Below are 25,511 nucleotides of genomic sequence, written 5' to 3'. Positions count from 1 at the left end.
AACCAGTGGTTACCAGAGAAGGGAGGGATTGAGGGGTGGGTGAAATAGGTGAAGGGGATTAAGAGGTACAAACTTCCAGTTATAAAATAAATAAGTCATGGGGATGTAATGTACAGCATAGGGAATATAGTCAATAATACTGGAATAATGATATGGAGACAGATGGTAACTAGACTTGTGGTGATCATTTCATAATGTATATAAATATCACATCACTATGATGTACACCTGAAACTAATAGGATATCGTATACAAATTATATTTCAATTAAAAAAAAGTATTGAATGACTTTAACATAAGGTCTCTTGATGGCTATCACATTGCAGTCTTAGTCAGCTCTCTTGTGCTAGGAGTCACACATGTCTGTTCTCTGATGTGATCAAGTGGTCTATGACAAGATCATTGAATTTATGTGTATTATAGCTACTACCTCTGTTCCTACCAGCTTCCTACTAACTAGCAAATGCCTTTAAATAGCTGTACTTCTTTGGCATATGACTTACTCTCCTGTGTTTGGTTTCTTATCTGTAAAATTATAGGGTTAGGTTGGCTGGCTTTTAAGTATAGTCTATTTACCCTCTGAAATTATTTGATTCTCTGCCAGCCAAGTCCAAACAGAACCTACTTTCTCAGTGGAATTTTCATGACAGATGGCCTCTACCTTTTATCTACTCTGCAACACCAGAGAGGCTTATACCAGTCTCTCTTTATCTTGTTATGTATAGGAATCATAGCTTTTCATAGGTACTTACCAGAAAGCCTTTACTCAGGGATTCTTCTGTTTTGCTTTCCAAGAATTCAAGGAATTTGAAATCCACAGACAAAAATGGCCCTTTTCAACTCAGTTTTGCTTTTTAGCTTTTGATGCCACCAAATAAATAAAACTCAAAGGCTAACGCAGCAGTCTGGGTCCTGCCCTGGTTTGATGGCAGTTTTGCCTTATCAGAAAGCACCCAGAATGAGTTCCCTGCGTGATCGCTCTGCGTTTTCAATTCTCCACCTGCTTTTTAGGACATGTGTAAAATATATTTTGCTTCTGCTATCTCCAGTTTTAGCATTTTCCCATTTCCCATGTTTAAGCTCATAGAATTTTAAAGTAGCCAATCCTTTTCCTTAATGAATATTTTAAAATAATTTGAATATTCAAAATAGAGCAAAATAGTTGAAAGAAAAGTTTTCCACATAAAAACAAGAACATGTTTTACAGACTTCACACTTGTTCCTTTTTTTACTTGCTTTAGTCTAAAGTGACTTTTGGGTATAGACATAAACCTAGCTACCAGCTGTCCGGATTTCTTTCCCTAAATTGTCTAAATTGAGTTGTTGTTTGATGTCATGAGGCTAACTTCTGATGATATTTAGTATTCTGCAGGAGTAATTTTCTAAATATTTTCTGAAGAGATTAGAAATTAGTGTAACATTGAAAAAGTCTACTATGTTCCCAAAAGTGGCTTATATACCATATCAGTCTAAGTCCAATTAAGAGACAGAAATCACACAGTAATTTCAACAAAGGAAGTTTAATATAAAGAACATTAAACTATGCTGGGTATGCAGAACAAAAGTTAACATAACAGGCACAGACTATTTCCTTGAAAGGCCTGCTCCAAGGTTGGACTTTGACTTGCGTTTTGGAAGGATTTTCACCATCCTTGATAAGAAGGGTTCACGGTACCTAAGCTGTTTACGCAAACAATATGTTTTATGCTGAACGCCATCTTTCCCTCTGGGAATCTACAATTTTGGCATTTACTAGGCAGAGGGTGCCTATGTGACCAGACTCGAATAAAATCACTGGCCACTGAGTTTCTAACGAGCTCCCCGGTAGACAGTACTTCACATGTGTTGTTTCTATTTGATGTTGGAGGAATTAAATGAGTCTGTGACCCCACTGGGTAGAGATTCTTGTAACCTTGCTCCTGGTTCCATGCACCTTTTCCTTTTGCTGATTTTTCTGTGTATTCTTTTCTTGTAATAAATCATAACCCTGAGTACAACTATATGCTGATTCCTGTGAATCCTTCTAGTGAATCATGGAAATTAGGGATGGTCTTGGAGACTCCTGACACACTAGGTTCCCTATAAAAATGTGAAGAGAACTCTGAAGGCTACCCCAGGAGAGAGAGAGAGAATGCCTCAGAAAGAACAAATTCGGAAGGGAGGCCCTATCCCCAAGAATGGGGTTCCCATCTCATTGAAGAAGTTAGAGTTGCAGCCCAACAGGTGGAAGACAATTTTGCTGGGTTGTTGGGGCTACATCTGGTCCATATTCACTGGGCACGCAAGAAACATTCCAGAGCTCAGGCGAGACAAGGGTGGTGGGTCAGCGAGTCCTGCAGGAGGCTTGGAGCTCACGTTCGGTAGACCGAGGGAAACAATCCTCTGAGGCTGTCAAGCTGAGGTTAGTGCGTGGGAATGCAGATGGCGTCTAGGCAATGCAGGCAGAAGTCCTGGATTGTGCAGCCCGCATCAGGAGGGCTGCAAGGTCATAGAGGGACTGCCACTCTGAACTTGGAGTTGGGGAGAATGTCCGCCATCTCCCCCACCACTACGTTCTATACAGCAGGTGCAAGGAAAAGCAAAAGTAGCACTTTGGGACCAGGAAGATAACCCCTCCTTCTTCTTCCTGCGATGCCCCTCCAGCGCCGTCTACTGACAAAGTTGAACACTGTGTTCACTGCAAGGCAAAATCCTGCAAGAGCCCAGATCATTATCTCAAACCAGACACTGAAAAATGAACTTACATCTGAGAGGCAGTAAATTGATAATTGGCTGGCACATACAGTGAAAGCGTCTGAAAGACCACTGAACAAACTTCTCTTTTGAGCATTCTAAATTGCCAGTTGATATAAATCAAACCAAACCACACATTATTTCTATTCCTTGCAAATAAATACAAAATAAAATATATTTACATTTTCTCTGTGGTCCAGGTTTTAATATCTCAGTATACACTCTTTTTGTATTCCTCATTATTTTCCCAAACATCATATGCCTTTGACTTGTTCATGTATTTTTTTAAATGTTAAATAAAACTGCAAAAGAATAAATATACAATTAATTTAAATTCTAGAATTGTCTAGATGGTTCTCCTTGTTTCACCAGTACCCAATGAATGTACAATAACACAACTAATTTGAGGTAAAAAGAAAAAAAAAAGGGCTATTTAATTTTTAATCTGTATTCTGCTTGTTTACTATTCACATTTACTCAATTGGAGCCATACAATTAGATTTCAGTATTTTTTTTCTCCATTTTGTTCTCCCAGGCTACACTGAATATTTAAATTAGAAAAAGTGTTATTGATTCTCTCTTTCTTTGTCATGAAAATGTTCCTGGGCTTATTAGGTTGGTGAACTTATTTCTTAACAGAACTTACATTTCCAACTTAAATTACTTTGTAGTACAACCTAATGTCCTGTGCAATGATGTTATACCTGTATTTGTGTCACATCTAATTATGAAGGCTTGATTTGGGTAATGTGCAAGAAATTATTTCCATTTTCCCTACCATGCAAACAGATCAATTTTCTCATTAGCCCCTTCCATCAGTTCTGATTGCTTTAAGCTTATGCTTTTCATATTACCTTGTTCCCTAGCCAAATTTGGTCCTTACCTCATGTACAGACAGATTGACTACATTTCAGGAGATTTATTCATGTTGACAGATTAACTGCATAAATCAGTAATAGTGCAATATTTTTTCATTATTTCCCTTATTATTAATTATTTATATTGTCCCGTCATAGTCTTTCTACAGTTTCTAATAGATTTTTTTTTTGCCCTTTTTTTATGGCAGAATTTAGAAAAGAACAAACAAGGAGATGAACTACAAAGTAGGTGACAATAAAAGATGAAGAGGAAGTGGGAGGTATAACTCATTTTAGGAGCAAAGCTTTGAACAAAAGACTCTAAGGAGTCCTCTTTGGGCTCTGTGCTCTGACAAAAGGAGTTATGTGGTGGTGCATAATTTCCCCACAGATCTTTTGTTCTTTGATGTGTGTGATGCACAAATAAAAATGTGAGTTGAAAGTTTGCAGAGTGGAGTTTGTGTTTACAAAGGGGGCTGTAAAGTGAATATGCTGATGCATGTGAAGTCAAACATGCTGTACATAATGGGCACTAGTCCCAAGATATGCTCAGAAAAGGGTTTTCAGAATCCCACGTGCTTCTGTGAACGCCAGGGTTTTGTTTATTGTCTGCATATAACAACCACTCACCAAGTGCATATTCAAAGTGTTTTCTAAAAAAATACTCTCTAATGGGAAGGTTGATACTGTTTCATCAGTGGAGAAATTAAAGTAGTGTTTACATGATGAAAAATAAGATCACAAGTTTGGTGAACTCTTCCTTTATATTTTTGAAACTTCAAGACCCTGGTTCTTAAAGAAGATAGTAATAAAATATCTCTTACCTTCTCTGTAGTTTCACTAGAAACACTTGTGTAGTTTCTATCAAACTCTCTTTTCCTAGTCTGTCTCTGTGTGCATATATGAAATTTGATGAAGTCTTTTCTATGTGTATATATGGAATTTGGATAACCTAGACCTCAAAAATATTAGGGATAAGACCAAAATATTTCCTATTTAAAGTTCCAAACTACATAATTCCTAGAACTGCACTTCTCTACTCTTTCCTCCAACAAAATCCTTTAACTTCCCAACTTCCCAGTGAGGAATCAACACCATGGTAAAGTCAAAAACTGTGCTGACACTGTTATATTTGAGGAACAGCATGCCCCAATGTGTGGTAATATTTAAAAAATAAATATTTGTTGTATGAAAAAGCAAACAAGTGAGACAATAAATAAACCTACTGTTCTCTCCTTAACTTAGACCCTATTGTTTCCAAATGACAATGTTCTGGTTTTCCAGAGTCTGACTGACAGAAATTTGTCTAAATTTGAGATATACTTTTTTCCAGTCACTTAGTCACTGCTGCCAGATAGCATTCTGAACCTGGGTTTATGCCAATTAAGGCTCAAATTTGGCTAGGGCAAGACAACTTTCCTGCTCCATGGGACAAATTCAGGAATCAATCTTGGACTTCTGACAGATGTACATGATGGGGAAGCTGACTATTGACTTTATTGGAGCCAGATTGTCCCTTGGGCCAAAGAAGGTTCCATCTTTACCTGAAGCAGTGGCCAAATCTGGACCCTTGGACCTCAAAGTTTGTCCAAGACATTAAGACAGTTTTTAGTCTTGTCACGGGTGTAGAGTTACATTTAAAGTAACCATATCATTTGCCATTCAAACCAAGACTCAACTGAGAGTAGAAGTGGTGTTGCTGATGATGACATTGGAAAACAGATGAAAACCAGGATTGTTGTGTGCTGCCAGGGATCTATGTTCCCACTCTCCGTGGAAAGACTTTTCTCCCATTCAAGTTTCCCAGAGAAGGCTCTTCTGTGAAAATGATAACATCTTCACTCTTTTTGACATCCTTTATTTCACTTCAGATGAGCCAGGAAGTTATTGAGTTCTGATGACATGGTTCTACTTCTGTTTCAGACAAATTTCACACAATAATCAATAGATTGGGCCTTTTCTCTTTGTTTTGTTCTCTGTGTATTGACAGGCTTTGTCTGTTTCATTTGCCAAACTGTTTCAAACCCCTAGAACTGTCCACTCTTAATAGCTATTGTACGACGAATATGTCGTGTATATTAAATATTTGTATCATAATAATATTTCTATAGTTAAGTGCTGGTTTTCTCTTCTCTTTAAAGTGTTATTTTCTCTAATTTATATGGGAAAAGAGAGTTGTCTTACATTGGTTTTTGCATTTTTCGGCTCAAGGTCTCTCCTTTAAATTGTATGTTCCTCCCCAACCACCATGAGTTTATACTCACATTTATGAAGGACTGAAGAATTCTACTCTCATCTTGGTGAGACTGCGCCATATCTTCTGGGCTTCAGTGAAGGATGATAGTGATATTAGAGCATGGTTCATTCCCTTTTATGGCCCATCCTTTGTTTTCCTTCACAATATCACAACACAAAGTTGCATAGCGGTATTAACCTTTACTGAAAATTTAGAGCAAACTAAAGTGAGTTAGAGTTCATCTTTAACTCACGTATGCCTTATTTGCTACCCCTTATCTAGTGAAAAGAGTCAATTGCCACTTATTAGGGCTCTGTTAAATTTTTAGATAAGGACCTTCATAGTCTTAATTTCCAGTGAGATACATATGTGCTGGGGCATTGGGGAGTGGGAAAGGCAGGAGGCACTGTACACAAAGCAAAGAGGATGGAAAGATAGAAAGAACATCTCCTTCAGTTAAGTATTAATACATAAAATATGATGTTAAAGCATACAACCATACACACACACACACACACACACACACATATATATAACAAGTTTGTATGATTCTCTTTCTGGTTGGGAGGTGTGTTAAATACCATCAAATCAAAATGATGAAGTGAATAGTTTTATCTTTGTTGTTGAACAAAATTTCTTTGGGATTACTATTGAGGTATATAATTATTAGAACTCCAGATAAATTGCTATCCTAATACTGAATCCCTGTTACACATGGGCACACGTTAAACATTTACCACTTTAACTAATTTCATATTTCAACCATGAAGTGGCTACTCTGACACCAGAAGACACTTATATATTAGAGATATAAAGCTTCCAGGTGACCACAATGGGAACGTTCTAAAAGTGAGAAATATAATTACTGATTTGAGTTTGAATATTTTTGTTATAATAATCACAGTGGGCAGAATATATTTGGAAGATGACCCATGCGGCCAACATTTTCTAGCCAATACTTCCCTGAAATTTGTGTAAAACATATCATGTGACCTCAATTTTACTAGTAGCAGTATAGCTTGCTCCTCTTCCTAGATCCCAGAAAGCAAACACTTGTAGCCAAAAGAATGTGGAGTCGGTCGGTGCTTAGAAGCAAATTGGATGACACGTTTTGTTTTATGAATAGATTTCCAGGGTCTGGATGGAGACAGCTAGAGGCAACCGTGGAGATCTAATTCCATTGGTAATAGCAGGATGGACGCCTGTTGATGAACAAGGACTGGCATGTTGAGCAATAAGGAAGTTGTAATTCTTATCAGAGCGTGAAATTTAACAGCTCTTCAGGGCTTCCTAACAGTTGAGTCATTTTTTCAGTAGGACTCCAACTTGAGTGAGGTCTCAATTCAAAATATTCTTCATTTTGACTGAGGACAAATGCCTATTTACCAAAAGATACAGAAGATTGTGATAATCTGCTCTGTAAATCCTACCTAAACTCCTTGTGAAGAGGCACATTTATTTGCTTTTCCTCGTGTTTTCAGGTGGAGAGACCACTATCTGAGTAATTCTACCGATCCCACTTTGCTTCCTCTTTCCTTTCCCTTCACGAAATGAACGGTCAGTTTGAAAGAAGGAATTATGCTTGCTTAGTTCAGAGGCTTGCTCTCTTGTTTTTGTCTTTGGAATATGCCTGCGTGGTGGAAACACACATTGCCTACTGCTTAGATGGGAATATTCCTTCAAGACTGCATTTTGGGCAAGACCATCTGCTTCACAGACCAAATCATGCCATATGATCTAGCCTTTATCATTATAAACGCTATGGGCTGATCTCCTTGGCTGACAAGGACAATGACATATTTGATCCTGTAAAATACTAACACATCTCCTCAGTTTGTCCCTCTTCCATAATCCTTAAAGTTCTTTAAAAAATTTAAACATAATTTCTATTATCTAATATCTTAAGGAAATCTCATGTGAACTGATGTGACATTCTTTACCATAGAAGAATACATTGAAACCTAATGCATCATTTTTCCTGCTATGCACGTTAGTCAGAATTTAGTAATTAGTCACAGCAAGCACACTATGTATATTTTTTGTGTGTATATAAACATAAGGTACTGTTAAGACTTGTCTGATAAATCTTGTTATTGTATTTTTTATAAGTTTAAAATCATCGACTAAATATATTCATCAAAAATATTTTTTGTGACAACTTTACTGAAAGATTCAGGTTGACATTTTAAAACTTCCTTGAGCTAAACCACCAAGATACATTAAGAGAAAAAATATCAAAGATGAGTAAGAGCTTATAAAAGACAGAGTAAATCCTTTAGGATGATTAGTTCAGTGAAATGTTAACAGAATATTTTGTGTGCATGTCAGGTCTCTTGCTAGTCTCAAACTAGTAATTTGGATTCACTTCATTATAGCCACTGAAGTGCCTTAGCAGAGGTTGGGAAGAGAAGCGAAGAGCCAGACAGAAAGAGCAATAACACTTAAAGGATGGAGTTGCTCTCATAATTCAGCTTCAGATAACTCAAACAAGCACGTTGCAAATGACAATGCAGAGCTGAGTTCCACTGGGCGTGAATGAAAATGCATAAGACACAGGAGCCCTTCACGAGCTCCCTCGATGAGCCTCAAAATGAATATTACAAAGATGTAACTCATTTCTCTCTTTGTTTCAAGAGCTGATTCTTCCATTTTAAATCAAGGATACTTTTCAAACCAATGATATTTGATACTGTGTCTGGCTTTTAGGGTAATAAAAGTTGTCATATTTTGCTAAAAACACATGGATTTTTACATACTGGTGACTTGGTTAATGAGAAACTCACACTTTTTTTTTTTTTAACTCTTTACCTATTTAGTATAATTTTCCAATGGCAAATCTTAGAGGATGGCATTTTCTGAGTGACCTGATTATTTATGTATTAGCTTGACTCTTTTCAAGGAGAACTTGATATTCAAAGAAATATGGTGATGATAATAAATTGATTTGAATTGTTTGTAAGCAAAAGAAAAAGGAGGGGGCTCAGCATACAGGCTCTGGATTTAGACAGACCTGGACACAGGACTAAATCCTAGCTCCAAATCTTACTAATTGGGTGACTGTGGCAAATAAGTTAACCTCTCTATGCTTCAATTTCTTAATCTGCAAAATGGGAATAATATTAGTACTAACCTCATAAGTTTGTATGAATATAAATGTAAATAACAACAACCCATTATTGAACGGTATTTAATTGTACATCCAACATTAAGCGAAGTGCATTTTGGGATTTAACTTAATCTTCACAGCAACTATTTAAGATTGTACTAAATTTAGAACTACTAAATTTAAACCTAGACTACATTTTCACAGGTGGTAGCTGTCTCTCTCATGCCACATACTCCCAAATTCTGACTTCTAGTTCAAAACACTCTTCTCAGCTCCGCTCCAGACTTACATATACAACTGTTTTCTGCATTGTTCCATCTGGCCATCCACCAAGAACCTTGATAATCGCATAAGCCCAACTGTACTCATCATCTTTAATTATTCTCCATTCTTTTGTTTGTCCTGTTTTCCTTGGGAAATGGCAACACCACCCAAACAATGCTCAAACCTTAAATCTAGATGTTATTCGATCACCAAAATATGCTGATTTATCTCAAATCCATCCATTCTCTCCTCTACAGCTGTCCTAATCATCTGACACCTCAACCATTCTTACAGGCTCATAACTGGCCTTCCTGCAGTGTTGCCTCCCTCACATCAGTCCTGCAACCCATTACCTATATGGTAGCCAGTGATATTTAAAAACTCTTATGTGATTATGTTGCCCTATTGCACAATACCCTTAATTTTCCTTTAGATAAAGATGAAAATACTTAACATGAGCTATAGGGTCCTGCTGGATCAGGGACTTGTTGAATTCTGCAAACTTATTGTACTTTATTTGGCACCCAGGCTCCATGCTTCAGTCACACCAGTCATGTTTCATTTTCTCAAAAGGATCTTCCCCTATATAGTCTCAAGACCTTCGCTCTTACTTTACCTCTGCCTGGAATACTCCCCAGCCCTCCCTCCCCATCATAGCTTAGTTAATTGACAGAAAAATCTCAGGTCAGGGAGTAGGTTATTCCTCCTCCTGTGTACCCATAGAACTCTGTATTTCTTTGTAGTTTTCAACCCATTTGAAAATACTGTAATTGTCCACATCACCTGCCAGATTGTAAGCTCTGTGGTGACAGGGAACATGTCTGTTTTCTCACTGTAAATCCACCACAGTGCATTGCTCATTGCTTGTTGTGAGTGGTTAGTAACTTTCTGTTGAACCAATTGGAAGTCTAAATAAACAGACATCTGTAATCTGCCTCCTCTCATCGCTGTGTGCCAGGAATTGGTTTTGAGCTAGAGAGATAAACAGAGAAATAGAGATAGAGAGAGAGAGAGAGGTGTATGGAAGAAAATAATGAGAGATATAATTGTGAAGGCTCAGGGCATGGACAATGCTGCTTTGGGATCAAGGTGAGGAAGGGACAGAGAAGGTCATTCTATCCTTCCAACCTGCTGCCTCCACTCTACAGTGCAGAGCATCTTCAACTGGCCAGGGCATTGCCACTATTATTTCTAGCTTCCGTGTACTAGACACTTCCTATGTCTTTACACATATTACCTCATTTGATCCCAACAAGCCCTCGAGGTAGGCCCTTTTATTATCCTTATTTTATAGATGACATGGTGGAGACAGAAGCCTTAAGTAACCCACCCAAATTGATGCATAGAGCAGAGATTCAAACCCAGGAAATCTGACTCCACAGCTTGTGTGCTTAACAACTACGCACCATGCCATCAGGATGCCTGTCGCCAGCACAGCATTCAGTGAGCACTGGTCAGCAGTGTATTCATGAGGAAAATGGCCCAGGTAATCCCAGCACCGAGGAGTCATTAAACTAACTGGGAGGGAATTCAAAGTGGGCTGCCACTTAGGTGAGTGATATAAGACAGATATTCAGAACTGTTCTGAATCAGCTTTTCTGGTGTCAGGGCTCATTTTTGAAAGAATGGTTTTGTGTGTGGGTGTATATGTGTGTTAAATATAAGATTCACTAAAAATCTGAAAACTGTAGAATTTCGGTGACCTTCCTGTGAGTTATCCCTTAACTGCACATGGAAGGCATGAATCTTCAGTCACTCAGCTCCTGAAATTATCTGTATTAGTCTGCTCTGGCTGCCATAACAAAATACCACAGACTGGGGGGCTTAAACAACAGAAATTTATTTCCTTACAGTTCCGGAGGCTAGAAGCCCGAGATCAAGGTGTTAACATGTTCGGTTTCTAGCAAGGCTTCTCTCCTTGGCTTGCAAACGGCTACCTTCTCATTGTGTCCTCACATAGTTTTTTCTCTGTGTACATGCATGTCTGTGTCCCTATCTCTTCTTATAAGGATAACAGTCATATTGGATTAGGACCCATCCATATGTCCTCATTTTACCTCTTCAAACACCCTATCTTTAAATACAGCTTCATTCTAATGTACTGGAGGTTAAGACTTCAACGTGTAAATTGGGGGGATGGGGGGACAAATTAGCCTGTAATACCATCCTTTCCATGAATGTAGGGAGCTATAGTGTGGCCTATGGGAATGATTAACTGGAACTAGTCAGTCTCAGACTGTGAAATCTTTATAGAATAAAGGCAAAAACCGGTAGTATTGTTTCTTCGTATTTCATCAGTGGCAAAGGTGGAGGCAGGAGCGTCTATAGTGGCTGTTCTCTGGAGTACCTTCCAGTGGGCCCACTGCTTGAAACAATTGAGACAAGCCAATGTAAGGATTTTAGATGAATTGGCAATTTCTTGGGACTAATAAAGAATTGATATTGTATTATCTAAATTTGAAATATGCACTTGATTTATTGATTTTTTTTTTTAATGACAAGCATCACCAGGATTGAGTCTCTTACATGTGCAAAGGAGGCTGAATACGTCAGACTCTTTTTATTTCCAACTTAACAGTCATTTTCCAACTCTTCCTTTGTCACGTGTCTTTCTTTTGCTAAAAAACACTATTTTGTTCAGAAATGGGTAATCATGTGCTTCGGTGAAGACTAATCTCTTCATAACCCGAGAATGGAAAAATGCTTAGTATACACCATCCATCAAAATTATTTTTTCTCACAGCTAATTAATGGTTTAGAAAGGGCAACCATTTCTTATGAATGAGACATAAAAGAATGTCTTCCAGGAAGGGAAAACCCATTCTTCCTTCTGAAAATGAAAAAATAAGTAAAAACAATTCTTTTTATGACTCTGGTCTGGTTGTGTTGAGAAGGCGACATCTGCAGCAGCAGCCATTTCGTGAACATGAGGAAGCTGGTGATAGACCAATTGTACTGGGTTGGATGGTGTCCTCCCCAAAATTTATATCCACTCAGAACCTGTGAACATGAATTTATTTGGAAGCAAGTTCTTTGCAGATGTAATTACATTAAGAGAAGGTCATATTTGATGACAGCAGGATCTAATCCAATGGCTGGTGTCCCTATAAGAAGAGGGAAATGCAGACACACAGAGAGAATGCCATGTGATGGATGAAGCATGGATTGGAATAATACAGCTGCAAGCCAAGCAACATCAAGAATTTCTGGCAATAGGGTAGGAAGAGGCAAGGAAGGATTCTTCTCTAGAGGGAACATGGCTCTGTTGACATCTTGATTTTGGACTTTTAGCCTCCAAAACAGTGAGAGGATAAATTTCCATTTATTTTTAAGCCATCTAGCCTGTGGTACTTTGTTATGGCAGCCCTAGGAAACTAGTGCACCAAGGAGGCCTTCTGTCAATGGCAGGGTGAGCAATGGAAAGAACCTGGGTCCTTGATGCTTCTCATGATCCCGGGATGAAACTCCTCTACCTCTGGTCTTCTTGTTACTAAAGAATGTTTTCTCTTCCTGTTTTAGCCAATTTAGTTGGAATTTTTCATCTTTATTGTCGAGACATCCCAAAGTGACATGCAATATTTGGGGTGTTGCAAATATTTGGGAAAGAAGAACACTTGGAATAGCCTGGAATTCCCTGTGCTAACAAAACAGGTGGAGGCTCCGTGTGTAGAGATTTGGGGGATTAATGTAAATGTGATCTCGTGTGTTCTCACAGTCTGGTGAAGCTTTGCCCTTGTCATTTGCATTCTGTTACTTATTGTCATTCCACTGTTATCCCAGACTGGTATGGCCTAGGGAGATGCTAGCAACATTTGCTTGGTGGCCAAGCACCATAGAAGTAAATTCCACTTGCCTTGTATCAAGATCCTAGCTTGAGTTTTGATTAAAGATAAAGAGATGCAAAAATACCCAAATCACATGCATGAAAACAAAATGTCTGCTTCTTCAGATAGTTCTATTTTTGTGTCTATAATTCTGCTCACCAACTGCATGTGTAACCTTTCTTTAAATTTGCAAAATAATTCAGAAGTTTTCATGCTGCCAATTGCTAATCAAACCTTCTTCATCAACATCCACGCCCTCTTCCCATTTGTCATCTTATTCATACGTTGCAAACAGTGGCTCATGCATCTCCTTCTTCTCTTTTCCTCGGGAAAACAACAGGCTGTGTAACCAAGGGGAAGCTTATTAGCAGCTAAAAGCTCATTTTTAATGCTACCTAATCAGGTTGCCGACTCATTTAAATTATGAACCTTAAGAAAAAAAGTCCTCATTTAATGACTCAAATACTAGCCTGCCTTGACGCCCAGTGCCTTTAATATTGCTTGCTTCCTCTCAAAGGGTTCAAGCACTACCCCTTTACCAGACTAAATTGGTAAACCTGTTTCTTTCTCAGTGCATATGGTGAAAACCTGAGGTCTGTCTGATTTATATAAATGTACTTGGCTGCTATTTTATATTTATCCAAACTGTGTTATAAAGTAAAAGTAAGGCTCTGCTCCAAGAATAAGATTTTTTAATATAAAGACTGGACATGTTAGTGAATATGGCATGACAGACTTCTCAGTTACAACCGGCTTACTAAATTGAGTTCATTCATTCTGCATCATGTTATTGGCTTCTATTATTGATTTATCCTGTTAGTTAATGAATGAAAAGGCAGGTGCTTGAAATTTTCATATATTTTAAATGTGTTTTTAAAGCTGAAACATTGTAAAGATATTTTTTTATAGTGTTTGGAATTTTTCTAACTGGGCATGTGTTTTCATTTGTCAAGAAGAGGAAAGACCTGTGGCAAATGTTTGGCATCTCTCTGCTTCCCATTGCTGCTATCAAGGAACTGATTTGAAATTTTGTATCACCAACTAAAGGACACTGTCCGTTTCAATGTGGATTGAACATACATGTAGGTCACGTAAATTGGCCTACAGCTTAACATCACCATGTGGCATCAAGTTCATGACTTTGTTGACTGCAGAGGAAAGGATTTCAGGAGCTACTCATGGGTATCAGTGGAGCATCCAATACATTTGTAGAAACAGCATCCAACATCTACTAAGGAAGTTTTGCTCCCTCTAGAAGTTACAAATGTGCCAAGCTTAGTCTAGATGATTCAGGTGATATATTCTTAACATATGAGCTCTAGAATTAACCTTAGAGGAGACTTAAAATGACCTGCCAGCTGAGAACAAGGGGTATTTGAACAACATAGAAGATGATTATCTGGTCTCTGACTGAGGACCCGAAGAAGGAAAATCTTAGTCATCTCCAATTTTAGTTCTAACGTCCTTTCATTGAGACTACTTTTCCTTTCTGAAATCTATTAAAAAAACTTGTACTATCCTTCTTCCCACGTGATATTCTTTCAAATATTTGAAGACTGTTTTGTCTTTACTTAATACATGTCCAGGCTAAATAATCCCAGGACCTTCCTCCATGCTATTGTCCTCTGCTTCTTGCTCTTTAACTGCAGTGCTTGGCATTAAATACAATATTTCAGCTTACTATGACTCACATGGGGTATAGGATGTTTATACCTTGTGGCTGTAAACTGTATATGGAGACACAGAGTCACACTTTTGAAGGCAAAAATATCTAATCCTTCCTCCCTCTCTTTTTCTCTCCCTCCATCTCTTCCTCCCCACCTTTCTTTCCTCCTTCCTGAATGATTCAGTCTACAATCAATTAGGTTGGGCTGATCAAGGTAGGTTTTCTCATGCAGACAGAATGGCAAAGTAGCATGGGTTGTTGGATCCAAGTGCCGGGAGGAGAGCATCCATGTGTGTATGAGAGGGTAGCAGTGGCTGCCCACAATGGGGTGGGTGTTGAGCCAGGGTGGGGCAAGAAAGCTTCCCGTGCAGGGAGCAGAAGACAGCATTATCAATGTCTCTCCATTTGTTTAGATCTCCTTTTATTTCTTTCAGCAACGTTTTGTAATTTTCTTTTTACAAGTCTTATATTTCTTCTGTTAAATTTATCCCTAAGTATTTTATTTTTTATGCTATTGTGAATAGAATTACTTTCATAACTTCATTTTTGGATTGTTTCTTTTTAGTATATTGAAATGCAGTTGAGTTTTATATATTGGTCTTGTATTATGCAACCTTACTAACACATTTTTTAGTTCTAACCGTATGTGTATGTGTATTCCTTGGGTTTTTCTATATATAGGATCATGCCATCTTTAAATACAGTTTTACTTCTTCCTTTCTAATCTCTATATGATATTAAGTTAAAAAAATTTTTTTTGCCTTGTTGCACTGGCTAGATCCTCTAGAACATTGTCTAATAGAAGTGGTGAGAGCAGACATTCTTGCCCTATTTCCGATCATGGGGAGAAAGCATTTAAGCTTTCACCATCAAGTATGATGTTAGCTGTGGGCTTTTTGCAGATGCATTTTATTGGGTTGAGGACATTCCTTTCTATTTCAAGTTTTTTTGAGGGTTTTTATTATGACTGGGTGTTGGATTCTGTCAAGTGGACCACGTAGTTTTTCTTTATTCTATTACTGCAATGTGATAGGCTGAATAAAGGCCCCCAAAATATGTTCAGGCGCCCACATCCTAATCCCTGAAACCTAAAAATATATTATCTTCAACTGTAATAGGAAACTAATACAGATCTTGGTACCTAAAAACGTGGAATTGGCTTTGGAATTGGTCAGTGGGCAGAGACTGGAAGACTCATGATAGAACGTGATAGAAAAATCCCAGATTGCCTTGAATAAACTGGGTGTTAAAGGTACCACTAGTGAGAACTCAGAAGGAAGTGAGGATCACAGCAGAAAAATCTTCATTGTCTTAGAGAATACTTAAATAGTCATAAATAAACTGTTGGCAGAAAACAAGTGTTACAGGTGCTCTGGTGAGGGCTCAAAAGGAAACGAGGAACATGCTTTTGGAACTGGAAGAATGGGGATCCTCGTTATATAATGGCAGGAAGCTTAGCGGAATTTTGTCTTACAAGCTATGTGGAAAGCAGAACTTGAAAGCCAGGAACTTGAATATTCCGCTGAGAAGATTTCCAAGCAGAGTGTTGAAGGTGTAGCCTGGTTTCTTCTTGCTGCTTTTGGCAAACCACAGAGGATTGTTTACAGCCCTTGAACCTAAGCGAGTTTGTCTGGTTGGATTTAGAATTTTATGGAGACAGGTGACTCCCTTTGTCCTCTCATTTTCTCCCTTTTTGAATGAGGAGATCTATAACTGTTTTCCTATACCAATCCCAGCACTGTATTTTGGGAGTGGTTAATTTTTCTTCCAGTTTCACAAGTATACAGGTAGAGAGGAATTTGACCCCAGGATGGATTATGCCCAGAGGCTCACCCATATCTAATTTAGATCATCTAGATGATTAAATTTGGGACTTTTGAACTGATGTCTTAGGTGAGATTTTAGACTTGAGTTGATACTGTAATGGGATCTTAGGATGCGGTGAATGTATTTTGTACATGGGATGGCTCCCTTTGGGACCAAAGACAGCACTGTGGTAGACTGAATAATAGCCTACATATTACATGTCCACGATCTAATCCTTGGGCCCTGTGAAAATGTTACCTTACATAACAATAGGAAACTAATACATATGATATATTATGTTAATTTATGTTTAGATGTCAAATTAACTTTGTACTCCTTGGATAATTTCTACTTGGTTATGGTGTTTAATGCTTTTTTTTATATAGCCTGATTTGGTTTACTAATATTTTGATAAGAATGTGCAATTAACTTTTAAAGACTAAAATGTGGTACCTTATATTTATCTCTGTTAATATTCACCTTATGTGTGCATTTTCTAGCCAACTGAGACTGTAACACGACAACTTGTCCCAGGAAAAGTTGTTAAGTATAATATTGAATACATCAATATTAACCTTCATTGGGTGAACAATAGGTAATGCATTTCTACAGTTAAATCATTTCTCTTTGATTCTACTTTAATCTCTAATACTTGCATATTTCTATGTAAGTTTGGGATTTTTTAAAAAAAACTGTACTTCCTTCTTGCATATTTCTTCGTAAGTTTGGAACATTTAAAAAACTATAGTTCCTATGTTATTCATTTGGAACCAGACATACCCTTGAAATAGCATAACCTATAGTGTGAAGTATATTCACTCAATTGTGTTAAAAATTAAATATCTTTAAGTACACATATTTTAACATTAATTTACAGAAATCTGACTTTATATGTTCCTCACAGCCCCATTGAGAATAACCCTTTGAAAGAGAAGGAAGGATATGGCTGGTAGAGCTTGATTACGTCTTCAAAGCAGTCTAAGCCTCTAATAAAATCAAGATAGCTCAACATCCATCTTTTTTTCCATGTTGCTCTGATAACTGTCACTCCTAAGACAACTTTATTCAGATTTTAGCTTTTCTTAATTTTTTCTTCTATGTGCTTTGATCCTTCATAATCAGGTTGTCTTCTCAGGTTCAATTATCTCCCAAACTTTGTCTCTGTTCCCATGAGTGTATAATTGACTCTGCTTTGCGTGTGGTTTATTCCTCTTATGTTTACAGTTTCTCACTCACATGTGAGTGCTCACTGATGACTCTGGATTCCACAGCTTCTGCACATGCTTTCCAACTCACTTAAAGGGAAATTAGACCCACCTAGATCTTTAGTCTCTAGGACCTTCAATTTGGCCACTCTCTTCTGCTCCCTCTGGCTCCAGTTGGCACTACCTCCACCAACCTCTGAGTTCTTGGGATCTTTATAAATACTGCTCCTTTCATATAACATATGCTAGCAGAGAAAGTTTTAAGAATAATTTTAGCTGTATTTTATTATTATTTTTTCTTAAAATTCAACTTGAATTCTTGATTGCATCAGTGAATGATTTCAGAAAAATGCCTCATCTCCTTAAATCAACTGTCATCATATTAAAAAACAAATGTCATCTATTCAATACAAATAATTCAGTATCACCAGGTACTACTCACTATACTAGGCACTGGGACACATAGGTAACTAAGTAGGTAACTAACTAGCCTGAACTCTCAAGCTGCTCATGTTCTATTATGGGAGAGATGATGATAAACTAACAGTTGTTATCCACGGCAAGAAAAAAATGGTGATATTTTAAAAAATTTGATAACATTTGCCAAATAAGTGCTCATGAACTGTAATGTGGGAGGATATGGGACTTTTCCATGTAAATCATGTGTAGACAGGAAATTTTATTTTATTTTTTGTTTGTAAAAAATGAATGTATTTATTTTCTTAAAAAGTAAAACTTCTCACCTTTCATAAACAAACATTTTAAACATCAGATATGTTAAACATGACCTGTCCCATCCTTTTTTTTTTTAATTGAAGTATAGTTGATGTAGAATATTATATTAATTTCAGGTGTATAGCGTAATTTGACATTTATATACATTATGAAATGATCACCATGACAAATCTAGTAACAATCTGTCACCATACAAAGTTATTATAATATTATTGACTATATTTCCTATACTGTACACTACATTCCTGTGACTTCTCTGTTTTATAACTGGAAGTTTGTACTTCTTAATCCTCTTCACCTATTTCATCTATCCCCCCATATTTCTCCCTCTGGTAACCACCAGTTTGTTCTTTGTGAGTTTGTTTCTGTTTTGTTTCATTTGTTCATTTGTTTTGTCTTTTAGATTCCAATATAAGCAAAATCATATGGTATTTGTCTTTCTCAGTCTGACTTATTTCACTTAACATGATACCCTCTAGGTCCATCCATGTTGTCGCAAATGGCAAAATTTCATTCTTTTTTATGGCTGACTAAATATTCTGTTGTTTATAGACAGGATTTTAGAAGAGGGCAATGACATGTACAAAGGCTGATGTGTATGGCAAAGGCTTAGTTTGGGTTCCTCAGAAGTAAAACCTGAGATAATGTCTTAAATGCATGCAGTTCACTTGGAGGATGAATCTAGTAATAGGACTGAGGGAAAGGGCACAGTGAGAAAGGAAAAGTAGTAAAGACAATAGAAGGTTTCATTCTGAGTTATATCTGCAGGCAACACAGGCTCAATTCTGTCAATGCCTCTGAAACGCAAAGGGAAGACCTCCAAAATGTCCCTCTAAAAGTCAGGAGAGTGGAATATTTATCCACCACTTCTGCCCACTATTGCTTGAAGATTGTCCACAGGAGGATAACACCCCCACGCTGGCTGTGATGGTGCCAGGGTCAAGAGCGCTTCTGTGGCATGGGGAGAAGGGACTGAAACAGAATGCTGCAAGATGCTTCGTATACTTGAGATAGTGCAATGAGAGAGCTTGCGTAGAACTGTCTGCCACAGCAGTGGCTGAAATCAGAGGTGGACAGAGATGTGACACAGTTACCAGAGGCATTTGCTACAGGGGACTTTAATTTGGTATAGCTGAGGCATAGGATGTGTGCATGTGTGTGTGTGGCTGGGGGGCAGGGGAGTGTAGAGGACTGTCGGCAGTGAGTGGCAGGGGATAGGTTTAAGGAATCAGGCAGGAATAAGATTATTGCTGATTGAAGGTGCCGAAGTACGAAATTTGCACTCTCCCAAGGATAAACATTGGAGAACAGATGGTAATTCATAAATAGAAGTAATCTGGTAGTATATGTGTTTGAGAAGGGTTACTCTGAAAACAATTTTGGTAATGACATGAAAAGGAGCAAGACTAGGGAAGATGAAACTAGTAGAAGATGAAAACAGTGATCCCTTTGGGGGACAAAGCAGTGATATTGAGATTGGAGATTAAGGACTATATAACGGAGATGATGTATAAGTCATGGGGCAGGAACTGGTCTCTAACTGGGTGTGGAAAGTAAAGGGAAAGAGAGAGAACAACCGTGACTCATATCTTTGTAGATGAACAAGTGGATTGGTCACCCTGTCAATTAGAACTGGGGATGAAGTTCACATATTCAGCTGGTTAAGTAACCAGTTCAAGCGTTTAGAGCTTGAACTATAGAAAAGGCTCTGGGTTTAGAGATGGGTCTGCAGTTTTCTACAACTAAGTAGAAGTGCAGTCTGTGAATGTGCATGAGATCTTCCACAAAGAATATACACAAAGAGAAGAGACAAGAGCACAGGACTCTGAGTAATGCCAATATCTAAGGGGTGAGTGGAAAAAGAGGAACCACAGATGGTAGTGTTAGGCGTTAGTGGAAAAAAACAGGACAGACTGTAGTCATAAAATCTAAGAGAATCTAAAATTTAAAGAAGAATATATTAAACTGCTTTAAATTACAGGCATTTTAATAGTACTAGCAGTGGTCAATAATGTTAAATATCTTGTACATTCCACTAATGTGAGAATACTAAGTGATAATTAGATTTTGCAGTTAGGCTAACAGTCATCTCAACAAGAGCAATGTCTGTGTAGTGGTGAGAAAAGTTGTCAGCTCACAAAGAGTTAAGGAGAGAACAGAAGAGAAGGCAAAGTAACCTGACTAGGATGGAAAGAAGAGAAATTAACAAACAGAGGGGGTGATGTAGGAATAAATTGGGGCTGTTTTTTTATGTGGGAGAAACTTGCGCATATTTACATGTTTAGGAGAAACGGTTGGCTAAAATAGGAGAAAGAGAAAAAAAAAAATAATGGAGCAAGACCTGTAAAGTGAGATCCACAGTACTTGGAGCGTGATGGGTTAGTGTTAGATCTGAGAAGGGACACATCTTTCTTTGAAGCAAGAAAGGAAAGAGAAAGAAAGAGGAAATGTTGTGAAGTTTAGGGGCTTTAAATTATGACAATATGTTAATGGTCTAGCTATTTACAATTTTAATTAGACAGAACAGATTTTGGCTCCATGATGACACTGGTTATTAGAGAGAACTTCCCATTGTTGGATTTGTTAATGAGTTTGTAACATTTTTTTCTCTGGGAGATCTTTAAGGACAGCAGAGATAGCTATCAATCGGGCGTGATTTAGGAGAAGGCTAGTGAGGAGGCCCCTGTTGATACCTCCCAGCAATATCATTCCATCAGTAGAATATATCAAATAAAGCTCCTTTTGGAAGTGGCAGTTCTTAGCTCAGTTGTAGGTAAATGGCACACAGTAGGTACTTAATAAATAGCTATTAACTTAATGACATAACATACTCTACATTTTAAAAAGAAAGATATATCAATAGTTTAATTAATTATTATCCTTGGACCAGAAAATACTAGCACCACTGGGGTTCTAATTAGGAAAATTATTAATAGAAAGACCTCCTATTTGCAAGATTTGCTTAATTTGTATTTGTGAGATGAATTTTACACATTTCCGTGGTAATGTGTTTTTGTGATTTTAGTTCCCATCTTTGAACACATAAAGTCCCTGTTTCTTAAACAATCAAAGAAAAGGCACTGCATCTCAAGACTTGTTTTTAGAAGTGCAATATCTAGGGCACCATTGGGTCAGTTTCTGATATTACTTGAAGCCTCAGTGGAGTTGATCCAAAGATGGAGATCTCATTTGTTCACAGTAGGGCTCACATTGTGTCCTATGTGACGTCCCTTAAGAGGTGGGAAACCTGAAGAAAAATTGCCCAGTCTACAGTCAACAGGCAATTGTTTTCTCAACTGAGAATTATTCCCTTGCTCTGACCTTATGGGTTTCCTCGCCACGCTGCTGCTCTGAATGCAGAAGGGAAAACTGTTATAGAATGCAGCCATCTGCCTGTTTTTTACTGAAATTAGATGATTCTTTTCGTGTCATGAGCACAAATCTGCATGCAAAGTATGAGAATCAGATCCATGTCCAGTTTGTCTAACTGTAAACACCATGAACACATAATTTGTAGTTTTTACGTCTATAATATTTTGGCTCAGGGAGCTCACTGACTGACATATTCTTATCATACTTTAGTATTTTATTTCCAATAGTTATTTGGAGAATGTTCTCCCTTTAAATAAAAACCTAGAACAACTATTTTAAACTTTTAACTTATATTATATAGATGATATAAAAGATAAATTATGTTTTCTATAGGCACTATGATATAATGGCCTTATTCTCTTCTCTTTTTTTTTTATTTTGGTGAAGAAGATTGGCCCTGAGCTAACATCTGTGCCAATCTTCCTATATTTTGTATATGGGTCACCGCCACAGCATGGCTTGATGAGCAGTGTGTAGGTATGTGCCTGGGATCCAAATCCGCAACCCCAGGATGCCACAGTGGCGCGCACAAACTTAACCACCAGGCCGTCGGGTCGGTACTTCTCTTTTTTTTTAATGTAGGGAGATGGATCCCTTTAAGTGTATATCAAGGAGCGTAAGGCAATCTTATGAAAGGAAACAAACAACTTTCCCTCTTGCAAGTTTTAGAGAGAGCAAGAACATGCATAAGTAAAGTGTAGCACACTCAGACAGAACTATGTCTTGCTAAGATGTCATTGTCCATAGCATGCTGTTTACTGGATTTAATTGAAGTTTTCAGTTGGATTCTCCAAATCCAGAGGTTCTTTATCTTTGAATTAGGAAAGGCAAACCAAAGGCATGCTGAGACTATTGAGCACCCACTAAGGAATGAGAATGATTTATAGTTTTCAAAGCAGTCTACTTACATATAATCATCCATGCTACAAATTCCCTGTTCTAATGTATGATTCTGGCTTGTTGGCAATTTCTGTGCTAAAAGTTACTCAATTCCAAATCATCACAGTCTTGGTTTATTTTATATAATTTCACAGAAAATTTTCAACCACTTGTTTTTGTGGTGAAATAACAGGTAATAATTTCTTTAGGAAAATTCTAGCTTTGCCTTCAGATACATCTGAATGAAATCTCTTGTTCAAAAGAGGTAGGATATCCTCTTAGAAATGTACAAAAAGCCAATCACACTTGTTCTGCTGGCTTCTGAATCATGCATAGCCCAGCATCGAGTAGCACAGACCATTAGCACTCCAGGTCCTTATCAGAGAATATTGCTTCAGACCAGCAATTATTTTTCCTGAGAATTTAGAAAAGCGTGATTTGACTACCAATGGCAGAAGCACTTAGGCTCAGAGGCCTCAAATTGGTATCCCATAACCCGAAGGGGCTCAATATGTGTTTATTCAAGTGTTCCATTCAGCCCACAGTGGCCCAAACTTATTTTTGAATTAGATAACAACATTTCAAAATCAAGAGATTTCACTTAAAATCAGGATATTTGCCTTTTCATGGGAAACTGGCAACCTATGTTGCTATAAGAGCAACCCTCATTACACCTTTTTTACCCAAGTATTACCTTTGCAGATAATTGAGTTTACAACTCCTGCCTGGAAAAACCTGGTTCAAATTCCAGCTCTGTGTATCGTGTCGGCTTGAAAAAGAGTTACATAACTTCACTGCACCTCAGTTTTCTCATATATAAAATGGATATCACAATAACTGCTTTACTGAATAATTCCAGTTAAAGTACTTTACTGATATTTTAGACAGCACAGATATCCCTACCATAGATGGGCTGATACTCGGGAAACTGTGGCTAGCTCAGTTTCACTACAGACTCCTTATATGATGAATTTATGAGGGGATCCAGAATCTGTCGTGTTTTCTGCAGGTTCCAAACTTGATTGGTCAGCAATTGACAGGTGTCAATTCATATTAATCAAGCCTACAATGCTAAACAGTTAAACGTATGTTGTTTTGTGGCATAAATTTTCATTGCTGAGGTATCGGACATTGGAGTCCAGTGGCCAACACATTTACCCCTTGGGTAATTTACAGAGATAGTCAAATTCCAATCAGGTGGCTATGCATTTACACTAGAAATATAACAGGCCAGGTTAATATATACACTACTTAAGTCCTTGGGCTGGATATTCTGTGTTACAGATACTTCAATGGGAAAACACAGATTGGTCAGAAGATGGCTTGGTAAATATGGAATCACGAAAAACAGAGAATTAGGTATAAGATTTGAATAGTCGATGGGATTAGACAAAGCTACAATGTTACAACTGGACAGGAAAAGTCTATAGCACCCACGTCCTTGGGCTGTCCTTGGATGGACAGCAAAGATTTGAAACTGAACTCTGTTTATTTTATTTTTAGTGCTTAACCTACCCTCCTACTCATTGATATCGATATTTCATTGGCATGTAAAGTCATGCAACCACGATTCATTCAAGGCTTGCTCTTCCTAGAGAATCTTTGTCTTTCTAAGATAGGTTGTCTATCCCTGTCCAGGATGATTATGTCTTGATCTTCCTGTTTAATTCTCAAAGGATAATCTTATTTACAAATTCTTTGTAACTTTTAGTTACAGTTCAGCTTGGCCCATTTCCTCTTAGCTCCCTGTGAGAACTTGCTCTCCAAATTCCACTAATTATCTTTTCAACACTTTGACTCTGTGTATTGTTTTTATGTCTGTACTGGATGTGTATGTCTATGTGTGCTTTAGAAAGCATGTTTAATGGAATCTGTCATACATGTCTCTGAGTTTTTAAAAAAATAATTTACCCTCTCTGGCTTCCATTTTTCTAATCTGCTGTATGAGGTAATTAGAATATTTATCTGGAATCCTTTCCATTTTAACAGTCCTCTGATCTCATGATTATTTTAATACTAAAAAAGTCACGATATTGAATAATAAGCCGCAGAACATAACATCTTTGACCTAAAAGCCTCAAATAACTAAAAAAAAATCATATGCACTTTCTAAAAGTTATGAAATAAATAACGTGAATTTCTCCAGATTTTACTGGCAGATCTAAAAAGAAAAATATTTACTACAAAAATGTGGCTCTCAATCTCACTTCAATGACTAATACAGTTTCTTTTAAAAACTGGTACAAAATTTATTCGCTAAGTGAACAAATTTAATGCAAAAATATACTTAATTCATTTTCTGATTTGCAGATTTTAGGTCATCATTTATGAGGTTTTAACTTTATATTTTAAAGTGGTAGGAGAACATTTCCGTGTATATTTTCCACAGTATAATTATTCATCTTTTAAAAGTTTAAAATTAAATATACTTTAATTACATTATTTTTATATTGTATAATAGTTATAAAAATAGCATAAAACATATAACAAGTGCTACAATCATTGTATGGATGCCATGATTAGAAAAAACTATAATATAGAATAATAGTGATTATAAAAATTCAATTTGCTCCTAATTTATTGAAAGCAGTTGAGCTCTTCATTATTCATTTTGCTTCATAAAACTCAAGGTCTGTTTATTATAGGTCAGATAGGCCATGAAATCTAAATAAATTAAATTGGATCATATAAAAAGGAGAAACTTGCTTGAGAGGTAAGCAAAATCTCAGTGAAGGGGGAAAAAAAACGAAAGGAACTAAGTTTAGCATACCTGCACATTTTTCAGTCCTATGTTTCTGTGTTCACACAAGAAAGTCAGGATCTAAAAG

General features: G+C 37.3%; 1 long non-coding RNA gene across 1 annotated transcript; it reads right to left on the bottom strand.

The window, feature by feature from the left end:
• Window positions 1–1,510: 1,510 nt before the first annotated feature.
• On the bottom strand, window positions 1,511–25,511 carry LOC131420522 (uncharacterized). The gene is made up of 3 exons (XR_009223555.1): window positions 25,454–25,511; window positions 5,855–6,029; window positions 1,511–2,692 (listed from the first exon to the last, which is right to left on the bottom strand). It is a non-coding gene; the product is annotated as an uncharacterized LOC131420522 (long non-coding RNA).

This window comes from Diceros bicornis, chromosome 23 (assembly GCF_020826845.1).
Source record: "Diceros bicornis minor isolate mBicDic1 chromosome 23, mDicBic1.mat.cur, whole genome shotgun sequence".
Taxonomy (NCBI): Eukaryota; Metazoa; Chordata; class Mammalia; order Perissodactyla; family Rhinocerotidae; genus Diceros; species Diceros bicornis.
This window is presented reverse-complemented; position numbering and strand designations above follow the sequence as displayed.